Consider the following 13,997-nt stretch of genomic DNA (forward strand, 5'->3'; position numbering starts at 1 on the left):
AAGCAAGGCAGTCAGAGAACTTCCGTTCCCCTTAACAACTACCCAATCCCGAAAGATCTCTGTGAACTCTCAGACTTGGAAAAGCCATTGCATTCTTCCCAAAATTGAGGAAATTATTAAGACGCTATTCAAAATTTACAAAATGTTTACTGCAGTCTTTTCAGTCTGTGGATGTAGAAAGTGCAAATAAAACTCCACCTGTAATGAATAGCATATCAGATCACCTCCTCCGTGTAGCCTTTCCTGGATTCTCTTGGGTACCTTGCACATCCCCTGCACAAATCAGGCATTTGATAAACGTTTGCAGAATGAATGAGTGCCTCCTGGCCCTTTGGATTCCACAGATGGAGTTACAGGCTGTACTGTTTCCTCTCACTGTGTGTGTGGCTGGCCTGGAAGAGAGGGAGAGAATGCTAGGGATGAGGTGTGCTAAGAAATACCAGTCCCCAAAACGGTGATTTTTTTTTTCTCTGTAGCTTCAACCAAGCAAAGGTTAATTTGCTTCTCCATTACAATCACTAATTTTACAAACTACTATGCAGAGGAATTTTGTAGAGTGTTAATTTAGAACCTCTTTCCTGGAACAGCAAAGGCGAGGAAAGGAAATTGAAAGCATTCAAGGACAACCAAACATGTTAGGAAGCAAAGTAACTTCGAGCCACCCCAGTCAGGCCAGGTGGGTGAAATGAAGGGGAATTGGGGGAGGTGGCAATAACCAGGCAAGATTGGAGGTGGACTGGAAAGATGAGGTTTCCCTTCTTAGGGTCTCCACAGACCTTTCAGATCTTTCTTTTGGCTGCCCTCAGGCCCTCTTGCATTCCTACAGAATGCCCAGGGCTCCTCCCTGCTGCCCCCCACCCAGGTCTGTGATCTTTGTCTGTCCCCTTCTGACCCCACTGAGCTCCTCCTGTGGGGGTGGGGATACCAAGGGAAAAGTGGAGGACTATTATTTCTGTGTGTTATTGATCCCCTATAGTGCACTTTTATTTTCTCCAGGGTCTTCAGGAAACAATGTCCCAGCCTCCTGCCCATCCCACTGCAAATAGGATGAAGTTAACTGGGGAAGTTGGGAGAGAAGGGGATGAGGGAGGCAGTGCCCCTCAAATCACAACATGTAGACCTACCTGACTTACAGATGGGACCAGCCCTGACCAACTCCCCACCTCTGTGTCTACCAGGGTCTTAGCATTTGGGAGTATGAATATAGGAACAGTTCTTCCTTTACAGTTTCAAGTCTGTTCTCTCAATACAGAAGCTATTAGATTGAGGCTTATTGCTGTTGTAAGACTCAGCCTTATCCTCAGAGTCAGGAAAATGATTTTGCTCAAATACCTTCGAATTGCTCCTCTTCACAATGCTGTTGCCACTGAAGATTCTCTTTCAGTGTCCATATTTTATCAAATACATGCAATTTATTATGAAACACTACCTTTGTAAAAAACAATAAATAAAGGTGGGGCACACCAGAATAAATATAAAGCTATCTAATTTGAATATAGGAACTCCCACCATTGCATGCCAGCTCACTTTTCAGTGAGAAGATCATTTCAGAGACACCATCCATCCATTTCCCACACCTTTTACAAATTCTTCATTCTAGGAAAGGAGAATGTTATGATTGAAAATGATGATGAATCTTTCTGTTAGGTGTCCTTAATAAACAGTCTGACTTTTCATTTCACTCAAGGTTATTCTAAAGGGATCATAATTTTACCACAGCCCAATATCTCCTAACCATTATTCAATTTGAAGTCTGGATTTTGATTCTTAATTTAGGTGCAGCCTTCACTGGCTTTTATTTCCACTTGGAAATATAAACAAAAGTTTATGCACTTTTAATATGATTGTGTTCTCTCTTCTGACCTGCTTTGCTGCTACAGAAATTGAATTTTTTTGATAATACTAAAAGCCCCAACTTTTAACAAAGCAAGTCCTACTTCCTTGTTTCCCCACTAATCCATCATAGTAAGAACAGAGATGATCCTGGAGTAATGCTTTATTAACAATTTCAATTGACATATATCACAAAGTTCAACCAAATTTTCCTCCAGAATACTGTATCTCTGTTCACAAAGCTATGTCAGGTTCTAATTTCCAGGCTCCTTGCTAACCTTTCTAATTACAGTCTCTCTCTCACTTGTTTCCAATGTACCCTGCATTGACATCAGTGCTTCTCAACTTTGGCTGATTTTGGAATCACCCAGAAAACCTATAAAATCACTTACACCTGGGTCCCACACCTCATCCCTGGGACTTTTCAAACTCCCCAGGTTATTTAATCTAATGTGCAGCCATGGTTGAGAACCACAGAAATGAATCGTCTTCCAAACAACATTTATACCAAGTCTTCTCAGAACACTAGGGTGGCTCCAAATTACCTCAAGTAATCAAGTTAAAATATCTAATCCTATGCTTAAAGACTCTTTATCAATTGACTAGAATAGTCGCCTTTCAAAACTGCTTAAATTTATCTCCTTCCTAGAGCTTCTCCAGATTAGTTTCACCTGGCTGCCTAAAGATCCCTAGTCCCAACTCTGAGCATTTCACCTGGCACTGATTCACAAGCCCATGATCCACAGATGATTGTGTATATTTTTGTTTTACTCTTGCTTTCTTAGGTATGTATCAGAGAATTTTCTTGTTACTAAAGCTCTCTGAAGTCTCACTGGGTCAACAGACAATCCTAAAATAAACAGAATGTTATTCTTAGGAGAACTTTCTTCTCTAACTAGTTATGTGAACGAACATTCCCAGACACAAGGGGCAGTTCATTTAATCATCATCGCAAAGCCAACAGTTAAAAGAAATTGAGTGTTCAGGTTGTATTTTTTTTTCTTTCAAAAGAAAAACTGTTTATCTCAATATATCTCCCCGCCTCTTCTTACCAACATTTTAAGCATTGGAATTTGGCTACCACATTCACCTTTCTAATTAAACTCCTCTTCAGGTTGTTACTGACATTTTCATTCATGTGTTTATTCATTAATTCACCCATTTATTAATAAATATGGAAATGAAATAATTAATGATACCAAATAGCCCCTATTTAACAGTGGAAAATAATGGACAATTAAAATATCAAGTGGTAAGTGCTATGTCAGGAGACTTAAAAGGATACAATGGAACTATGGCTCTGTGTGTGTGGGAGGGGTGCCTAGTGTTCATGCCATTTAGCTTCTCTTTCGTGTTTGTGGAGATTAACCCACACACCCTGCCTTTTTTTTTTTTAATTGTGGTAAAATATACATAATTTCCTTGCCTTTTTAACATTTCCTTTCTTGCAATTTCCCTGATACTATACAACCCAGGAACTCTTACTTCTCTGAATTTTCTTTCTCTGACCTCTTGTTGCTTCCTCTCCTCCCAAGCTCATGGACCCCGGGGGCTCTATCACCAATGTTTCCGCATCTCTATCTATGTTTTTTCTCTCCTCTGAACTCCCAGAGGCATGTTTCCAACTTCCCGTTGAATATCTCCATCTGGATAAACCATTCACAGATCAAACGAACATGTCTAAAACAAATTCACTGCTCCTGCCTCATCTAGCTCTTCCTATGGTTTCTCTTGCATCTATCTCCCTTCCCTTGCGTCTTTTCACCCCCTTTCCAACAGGCACACATTCAGCTAGCATCCAGGTCCCTTGAAGCCACCTCCTCAGTTGTCATGGGAATGGTATCTCTTTTCCATTCCCTCTAGCCCTACAAGAAGAGGCTCCTAACTCACCCTCCTTCAGATTCTCTTTATCCCAAACCCATCTCCACCTGAATGCCAGCTGTCAATCATATTATCCGTTCCTTCCTCAATGCTTAGGGCGCATTGTTCAAGATGGCATCCTAGGCTCCCCTGTGTGGATACTACTCTTCAGTCATCTCTTGCACTTTTGTTTCTGCCCCTCTGCTCTTGTAGAAATGCATTCCCCTGTTTCTGATGGTAAAAATCCAAGCTTCTAGACCCATCTCACATCCCCCTTGTATTAGTCAGTGTTCTCTAGGAAAACAGATCTTACAGAAGATATCTGTAAATAGTATGAGATTTTATAAAATTGTCTAATGTGACTGTGGGGATGCACAAGTCCAAATTCTATAGGGCAGGTTGCAAGTCAGGGACTCTGATGAAGGTTCTTGTTGAGTTCCCCAGGAGACACTGACCATCTGAAGTAGAGATGAGAATCCTCTTGCTGAATGCTGAAATCCTTTCTCCTTTTAAGGCGTTCAACTGATTGGATGAGACGTCACTCATTGCTGCCTTCAAACTCCTCAGTTGATTTTATTTTATTTTTTTAAAGATTTTATTTATTTACTTATCTCCCCTCCTCCCCCCACTCCAGTTGTCTGTTCTCTGTGTCTATTTGCTGTGTCTTGTCCGCTTCTGTTGTTGTCAGTGGCACGGGAATCTATGTTTATTTTTGTTGCGTCATCTTGTTGTGTCAGTTCTCCGTGTGTACGGCACCATTTCTGGGCAGGCTGCACTTTCTTTCATGCTGGGCGGCTCTCCTTACAGGGCGCACTCCTTGTGCGGCGCACTCCTTGCATGTGGGGCTCCCCTACGCGGGGACACCCCTGCGAGGCAGGGCACTCCTTGCGCGCATCAGCACTGTGCATGGGCCAGCTCCACACTGCTGATTAAAGCCTGTGCAATGCCCTTGTATTATAACTAGCCCAGTGTTTCCCTGACCAAACAACTGGGCACCATTACCTAGCCAAGTTGACACATTAGCCTAACCCTCTCTGTCCACCCCTTGTCAACTTGGCAGTCATACATATCACCTTAGACCATACTTAGTCTATAAATAAAAACAATAACAGACACACACACACATATATACATTTTTCATATCCAGCATACAACCAAAAATACACTAAATCCTTCCAGAATAGAGTGCAAGTCCTTGGGTAACATTCAATCTTAAACTTGACATCCTTAAATACTATAACATGAAACTAATACAACTTATATCATACAATAAGGGGAAAGCATAGGGAAGAAACAAAGATGCTCATTTTACAAGCATACTCACAAAAGAAGAAAGAAATATTCATGACCATTACAGTTCTCATTTCTGCAACTGATCACATAGTTGAAGTTTGCACTTCTTCCACTACCCGTTCCATGTTCCCTTTAACCTCAGCAAGCACCTCAGCTGGTCATGGTTCTTTGCCTGGTGTGGTGGCCCAAACCTTCATTCCTGAAGATTCTGGGCCATTGTTAGTTCTGTCTGGATTCAATTGCTGCAATTTTCCATTGACTTTAATAAAAGAGCATGGTAGAACTAAGAGATGCTCTAAGGGATCTCCTGTATTCCAGGCAAACTCTTCTTTACCTTCATCGTAGTCCTTTTTCCCCTTAATTGTCAGATCAATCACCCCAGTCAATACAGTAATTCCCTTCTTTGCCTGTTGATTCAGAGACATGAGGAGCCCAAAGTGGCCAGGTGGCAGTCTTAACTTCCAGTTCAATGAAATCATTCCACCAGGGGGTGGAAGCACTCCTCCTTTTGGAACAAAGACCTGTAGACTGGCAGAGTTTAAGGTTGCAGGGAGGTAAAAACATTTTATTCCTAGTGGATAACTAGGGGTAATAATGTGTGGTGCCACTCTCATTTCCACCCCTTGATTCCTGGACCTGTGAATCCTGGCTATGGGAGAAACAGCATTACAGAGTGAACATTGACTTAGAGCATACATAGACTCCTGGAGAACAATTGCCCTAGTCCTGCAAGGTATTGCTACCTAGTTGGTGCCATAATTGAGTCTTCAAAAGGCCATTTCACAGTTCTATCAATCCAGCTGCTTCAGGATGATGAGAAACATGGTAAGACCAATGAATTCTATGAGCATGTGCCCTTTCACACACATTATTTGCTGTGATGTGGGTTTCTTGCTGTGTGGAATGCCATGGTGGTGGATAAGACATGTGGTAAGTCCACAGATGGTAGTTTTTGGAGAAGCATTGCATATAGGGAAGGCAAACCTATATCCAGAATATGTATCTATTCCAGTTAGAACACAACACTGCCTCTTCCACGATGGAAGTGGTTCAATGTAATTAACCTGCCACTAGGTAGCAGGCTGATCACCTCAGGGAATGGTGCAATATTGAGGGCAGAATGTGGGTCTCCGCTGCTGACAGATTGGGCATTCAGCTGTGGCTCTAGCCAGGTCAGCCTTGGTGAGGGGAAGTCCATTGCCGAGTCCATGCATAACCTCCACCCCTAATACCATGGCTACTTTGTTCATGAGTCCATTGGGAAATGACAGGAATGGCTGGGAAAAGAATGAGTCATTTTATCCTCTTGATTATTAAAATCTTCCTCAGCTGAAGTCACCTTCTGGTCAACATCATGTGGGGCACAAATATTTTTATATTTTTTGCCCACTCTCAGAAAAGTCTATCCACATACCTGTTCTCCAGAGGCATTCTTTCCTTCCAAGTCCCTGACCATACAGCCAAACCATTGGCAATAGCCCAAGAATCAGTGTACAAACACATCTCTAGCCATTTCTCCTTCCAACAAAGTGAACAACCAGATGCACTGTTCAAAGCTCTTCCCACTGGGAGGATTTCCTCTCATCACTGTCCTTCAGGGATGTCCCAGAAGTAGGCTGCAGTACTGCAGCTGTCCACCTTCAGGTGGTACCTGCTTATCATGCAGAACCATTTGTAAACCAGGCCTGTATTTTCTCTTCTTCAGTCAACTGGTTATAAGGGACTCCCCAAGAGGCCATAGCTATGGGCTAGGAAAGAGAAGGTAATGTGGCAGGAGTGGTGACCATGTGCATTTGGGTCACTTCCTCATGTAACTTGTACCTTCAGAACCCGCATGAGCCCTGTCTCGTATATACCACTTCCACTTTATAAAGGAGGGCTGCTGTGCACATCCAACTTTATGGTTTGGTGGGAGAGAAAATACCCAGCTCATGATAAGCAATTCAGGTCTTATGGTAACTTGGTGGCCCATGGTTACATATTCAGTCCCTGCTAAAGCCCAGTAGCAGGCCAAAAGCTGTTTCTCAAAAGAAGAGTAATTATCTGCAGAGGATGGAAGGGCTTTTCTCCAAAATCCAAAGGCTCCAGATGACATCTCTATTAGCCACTGATACTTTTAGCGCCACTGGGACCTGCTGGATCATATGGCCCAAGTGGCAGTGCAGTTCACACAGCAGCCTGGATATGTTGCAGAGCCTCCTCTTGCTCTGTTCCCCCCTCAAAACTAGCAGCTTTTCTGGTCACTCAGTAAATGGGCCAGAGTAGCATACCCAAATAAGGAATATGTTATCTCCAAAACCCAAAGAGACCAACTAAGCATTGTGCCTGTTTTTTGGTCATAGGAGAGGCCAGATACAACAGCTTAGAAGGGGTATCTCCTTTTATGTTATCTTGACATGCTCTGCAATACTGAACATCTAGAAATTTCATCAAGGTGGAAGCCCCTGTATTTTTATTGGACTTATCTCCCCTCCTCTCTTGCACAAATACCTTACCAATAAGTCTAGAGTAGTGGCTGTTTCTTGCTCACTAGGTCCAATCAGAATGATATCAATATAATGGATCAGACACCCACAATGCCTTGTGGCATTGACCTCTCGCAAAGGTCATGTTTTGCGGGCAGTGAGCCACTTGACGTTCACACTGTACAGTAGCAGAGGTGGCCCTGATCCTCCTCTTCTTCCTGCTGGGGGCCAGAGCCCCTGATGGTTTCCTGCTGAGTTTAAGTCTGGCTGGTACCATCTGTCTCTGCAATGCCCCCTAAGAAACAGGCTCAGGCTGGGGGCAGCAAGAAGGCAGAGCAGAAAAAGGAGATTATTGAAGACAAAACTTTTGGTCTGAAGACTAAGGAAGGAGCAAAGCAACAGAAGTTTATCAAAACTGTCACTCATCAAGTTAAATTTGGTCAACAGAATCCATGTCAGGTAGCACAAAGTGAAGCAGAAAAGAAATTGAGGTAAGATGACAAGAAGAAAGAACTACGGGAGCTAAATGAACTGTTCAAACCTGTAGTTGCTGCTCAAAAAATAAGTAAAGGTGCAGATCCCAAACCTGTGGTGCGTACATTCTTCAAGCAAGGACAGTGTGCTAAAGGAGGTAAGTGTAAGTTCACCCACAACTTGACGCTGGAGAGAAAATGTGAAAAGCAAAGTGTTTACATTGATGCAAGAGATAAAGAGCTCGAGAAAGATACTGTGGATAATTGCGATGAGAAAAAGCTGGAATAAGTAGTGAACAGGAAGCATGGTAAGGTGGAAAAGGAAAAAACCAAAATCACAAATAGTGTGCAAATATTTCCTTGAAGCTATTGAAAACAACAAGCATGGGTGGTGTGGGGTATGCTGTGGAGGGGGTGATACTTGAATATATTGTCATGTGCTTCCTCCTTGATTTGTGTTGAAAACAGATAAAAAGAAAGAAGAGAAAGAAGATGAAATTTTATTGGAAGATCTCATTGAAAGAGAGCATTCTTCCCTAGGGTCAAATGTTACCAAAATCACTCTAGAGTTTTTTTCTTGCATGGAAGAAAAGGAAAAGACAAGATTGATAAACTTGAGCAAGATATGGAAGGGAGGAAAGCAGACTTTAAAGCAGGGAAAGCACTAGTGATCAGTGGTGGTAATGTGTTTGAATTTCATCCTGAACTGGTTGAGGAGGAGGAGGAATGACATAGACATAAGCCTGTACATTCCCAGAGATGGAGATGACACAGATATTACTATAGTCAGTTGTAGCAGTTTGATATAGTTATGAATTCCAAAAATAGATATTGGATTATGTTTGTAATCTGGTCTGTGCCTGGGCATAATTAAGTTATGAATAGGGCTTTGACTGGGTCACGTCATTAGGGCACTGAGTCCCCACCCCTTAGTGGGTGGGGACCCGCAGATAAAAGGCAAAGAACAGAGTTGAGGGCTTTTAATGTTGGAATTTTGATGTTGGAGTTCCATGCTGAAGGCTTAAGCTGGAGCCCCAGGGAGAGAGACAGAGTCATTCGCCTGATAGTCTACAGCTGACCTCGTGGAGAGACAAAGCCTAGAGAACCTCATAGTCTACAGCTGACTTTGTGGAGAAAACAGAGGAACTGAGCCCAGAGGAACCCAGGAAGCCTGAAACCTGAACCCTGGCAGATGTCAGCAGCCATCTTGCTCCAACATGTGAAAATAAACTTTGGTGAGGGAAGTAACCAAAGCTTTATGGCCTGGTAAATGTAAGCTCCTACCCCAAATTAATACCCTTTATGAAAACCAACAGGCTTCTGGCATTTTGCATCAGCACCCCTTTTGGTCAACTAATATAACTAGTCTTGAAAGATTCAGCATGTATATGCCAGAAAGAAATGAAAGCAAATTAAGTGAAGCTTCTGGCAGGAGGGCTGAAAATGGTGAAAGAAGTGATTTGGAAGAGGACAACAAAGAAGAGGGATAGGAAAATGGAGCCATCAATGCTGTTCCTATTGATGAAAATCTTTTTACTGGGGAAGAATTGGATGAATTAGAAGAAGAATTAAACATACTTGATTTATTTAGAAGAATGACACCAAACAAGTCAATGAAAAAATTGTCAGCTCTACATGAGTTAAAATTGCCTACATTAATTTTTTTCCACTGAGAATTCTACAACAGGAAGTTTATTTCCCCTGCTGATTCTGGAGGGCTTATGCTTCTTCGAAACAGGAATAGTCTCCCTATGTCTTCTTTTCTGATTTTGACTATATCTCATAGTAAGTTCAGAGTAGTTTATGATAAATTGAAACATAATGGTCATTGCAGAAAATGATTGTTGTAACTGTCCACTCAAGTGGGAAGTGTAACTGCTTTTCCAATTTTGATTTTCATTGGACATGTGTTATTACCAAGAACAACATAAGTGTAAATTAAAAATATCCTTCGTTCAATGCAATTTTTAATGAGTGATTTGATTTCCTATGTATTTATATATTAAGAAGACTGCATAAAATACAAGCACTGTACTTCATAAAGGAAACTGCATATGCAGATTCAGTGTTGTATATCTTTGTACAGTTAAGCAAAAGGGCATTTAAAATAGAACTTCTTTAATCTGATAGGATAAGCTGCAATGCCCTGTGTTAAACGGTTTTAAACTTTTCCCTCTCCCTTCTTGCCAATAAAGTTATATATAAAGACCATCATACATGCATACATACATACATATATATATATATATACACACACACACACATATATATATAATGGACCAGTGTGACATCTTGTGGGAGGGAGAGATGATGAAGGTCCTTGCAGACAATAATGACATAGGGCTGGAGAGTTGATGTACTCCTAAAGCAGGACAGTGAAGGTATATTGCTGGCCTTGACAACTGAAGTCAAACTATTTCTGGTGGTCCTACTAATGGCAATTGAGAAAAAGGCATTTGCCAGATCAACAGCTACATAACAGGTAACAGGTATGTGTTGATTTGCTCAAGCAATAATACCAATTCTGGAACAGCAGCTGCAATTGGAGTCCCACTTGGTTATGTTTATGATAATCCACGGTCATCCTCCAAGGCCCATCTCTTTTCTGCATAGGTCAAATAGGAGAGTTGAATGGGGATGTGGTGGGAATCATCACCACCACATCCTTCAAGTCCTTGATGGTGACACTGATCTCCGCAGTCCCTCCAGGAATCCGGCATTCCTTTTGATTTACTAGTTTGCGAGGTAGGGGCAGTTCTAGTGGCTTCCACTTGGCCTTTCCTACCTTAGTAACTCTCTCGCCACAAGTCAGAGAACCACTGTGGGGATTCTGCCAGTTATTGAATATGGCTATTCCAATTTTACATTCTGGAACTGGGGAAATAACCACAGAATGGGTCCAGGGACCTGCAAGGTGGACCACCATTGCGAGGTGAACCTGAGCTAAAACGCCATTGATCACCTGACTTCTATAAGGCCTTACTCTGATTGGTGGACCACAGTGATGTTTTGGGTCTCCTGGAATTAATGTCACTTCTAATAATAGTGTCTAATAATCCCCCAAATATCTGATCATTTCCCTTTCCCCAATGCATGGTTACCCTGGTAAAAGGCAATAGGTTTCTTTGGGGAAAGCTGTGAAGATTAAGAGTGTAAATTTTTGGCAGTGCGGCAGGATCCTTCCCCCAGGGAACTCGACTTTCCCTTCATTCAAGGGGTACTGGGTCTATAAACTGTCTCAAGACTCTCTGTTTCTGTAATTCAAGTTAGGGTTTCATTCACTCATCCTAAAACTCCTCTGCTTACAGAGATCAAGTAGGAATTTAGTAGACTGCCCACCTATTTTACTTCTAGGTACCCCTTATTCTATTAGCCAACATCATAGGTCTATGACACTCAGACTCTTGCTTGCTGCTTTGAGCCTGCCTTTCACTGTGGTGGCCACATTCATTGTGGTAGCCATGCCCATAATGTGGTGCACTTTGTGGCAACTAAGTGCTGCTACTAGGCTTCTGCCAGCCCAGGATCAGATAATTCCCATAGTGTTTAAGGATCTTAGTTCCATGACAGCAGTTCCCACAGTAATATCTGAACTAAAGAGAGAAGCAACCACAGAGCTCTTCAGGGAAGATGGAGTTAGTCTTACAAATTTATTCCTGACAGTCCACATAAAAGGTGTGCCCTCTGGACATTCCTAGGGTGAGAGGGCAGGCCTTAAATGGTAAATCCAATCTCTCTAAGCCTTCGGATCCCCTTTTCTACAGTATACCAGGGTAATTCTGGCATCTCTACCTCAGGCATTGTAGGCCATCTTTTGGTCCACGTGTCAGTCAGCCACCCAGACAGTTAACCCCCCAAACTGTTTCTAACCCCCCAAGTTCCAACACTGAATTCAGAATCTCTGCTTAGTGGGCCCATATCAATAATTTCAGCCTGATCCAACTTTATATTCCTTCCACCATTATCCCATACCCTTAATATCCATTCCCACACATATTTATCTGCTTTCTGTCTATATAAATTGGAAAACTCATGCAGTTATTTTGGAGTATAACATACTTCCTCATGGGTCATACTTTGTATTTCACCTTTGGGAGTTGGTTGTGACTTTAGTCTAGTTATAGGCCTGGAAAAGAAGAGGGGTGGGTAAGGAGAAGCATTAGACGTGTCTTGCAAGCCAATTACCTCAGGACATTCCCTTAAAGTGCTGACTGGTGAAACAGGATTAATCTCTTCAGACCAGGGTTAGAAGGCAGACTCCTCAGGGCAGGGTGGAGGTTGGGTGATTGTTTCCTCAGTGTGGGGAGACGGTTGGGTGGTGCAGGCTTGTCACTGGGTGGTTTTCTCCTCAGGGTTGGGAGGAGGTTGGGACTCCCTTGGGCAGGCTAGAGGTTGAATGCTGCAGGCTTGAGATTAGGTGGTCTCCTCAGCACAGACCATTACAATTTATTTGGCAAAGTCTCAGTAGAATTTAGGGTTTCAGTGTCCCCACTGCCACTATCATCAACACATATGTTTCCATCCCAATCCTCAGGATTTTACTCCTTTCCAATCAATGCCCTTCCTTTAACAGCAGATACCCTGCAAGGCTGAAATTTTACTTTCCATTGTAATTCTGCTACTCACACATTAGACCCTGGATTCAGAGAGCTCAAGATTGTGGCTGCATGAAACAAGATTATCTTTCACATCATTCATGAGGCACTTAAGTTGCAAATTGGAAGCCTTCATTTCATTCTCTTTTTTCTGTAACTGAATCCAACATATTTAGAAATAGCTAGCCAATATCATTATACCCTTTAACTCTACAAAACTCTGTTAAGATGTTAAAAACATTCTTACCCAGATCCTTGCCTCTTATAAGCATGGAAGTAGTCATCCAGTGGTGATGTTATGCCCATCTTTATTGCCAACCCACACCGTGAACAGTCAGTGGCCTCTCGATTATTGGAAACAGAGTCATTTGTGCCCTTGAATGTAATCAGAGTAGAGAGCCAATTGCAAAAATCCCAGAACCAATTCAGAAACTTCATTTTTAAGATTCTATTTCTCAAGAAACACTCTTAGTACCAAGTGTGTTAGTAAGGCATTCTAGGGAAACAGAATCAACAGGAAATATCTGTAAATAGTATGAGATTTTATAAAATTGTCTCATGTGACTGTAGGGTGCAAAAGTCCAAATTCCATAGGTCAGGATGCAAGCCAGGAATTCTGATGAAGGTCCTCATTGAGTTCCCCAGGAGACCCTGGCTAACTGAAGTAGAGATGGGAGTTTTCTCTCTGAATGCTGAAATCACTTCTCCTTTTAAGGCATTCAACTGATTGGCTAAGATAGATGTCACTCATTGCTGACAGCGATCTCCTCATTTGATTGTAGATGTAACCAGCCATCTCTGCAGTGAACTCACCAATGATTAAAGTCCATGAAATGCCCTTGTATTATAATTAGCCCAGTGCTTGTTTGGCATCATTACCTGGCCAAGCTGACACATTAGCCTAACCATTATACCACTTTTCCTTTAAACCTTTCCTGTCCCCACCCCAAATACATGCATTTACTTTGAATTCCTGCAACAGTCTATCAGTCTCTTCCCTATTCTGCTTCATAACAGCATCATTTATATTTGTGTATATTTGTCTTAATATTCTTTTTACCATGGCCCCTGGCCCCATCCCCTTCTCACTTGTAGATGAGTCTAGGGTGCTGTCTTTTGTATGTAAGCCCTGCAGCTCTTGGCAGAACACTGCACATAGTAGGGGCTACTGATTGAAACATATAGAGTTGTTAGGCAGTGGACTTCTAAAAAGAAAATTCAGTGGAAAAGAAATGTTGCTTATTATAATTAACTCTCCTTCCTGAATTTATAACTTACAGATGAGAAGCTCTTATGAGGACAATCAGATTTCAGGCAGGAACCCTAATAAGGATGCTTGAGTTTTTCTTGTTAACAACCAGCTGCTAAATTTAATCAACTATTTTCAATGATCATTCAAAATGGGCCTCTAAATTCCACCTCTCCAATTTACATATGAGATGACAGAAAAGAGACCTTCTACTCAGGTATCAGAAGAA

General features: G+C 42.0%; 1 pseudogene; it reads left to right on the plus strand.

The window, feature by feature from the left end:
* Positions 1-7,739: 7,739 nt before the first annotated feature.
* Positions 7,740-10,537, plus strand: LOC101418487 (zinc finger CCCH domain-containing protein 15 pseudogene; annotated as a pseudogene).
* Positions 10,538-13,997: the final 3,460 nt, after the last annotated feature.

This window comes from Dasypus novemcinctus, chromosome 5 (assembly GCF_030445035.2).
Source record: "Dasypus novemcinctus isolate mDasNov1 chromosome 5, mDasNov1.1.hap2, whole genome shotgun sequence".
Taxonomy (NCBI): Eukaryota; Metazoa; Chordata; class Mammalia; order Cingulata; family Dasypodidae; genus Dasypus; species Dasypus novemcinctus.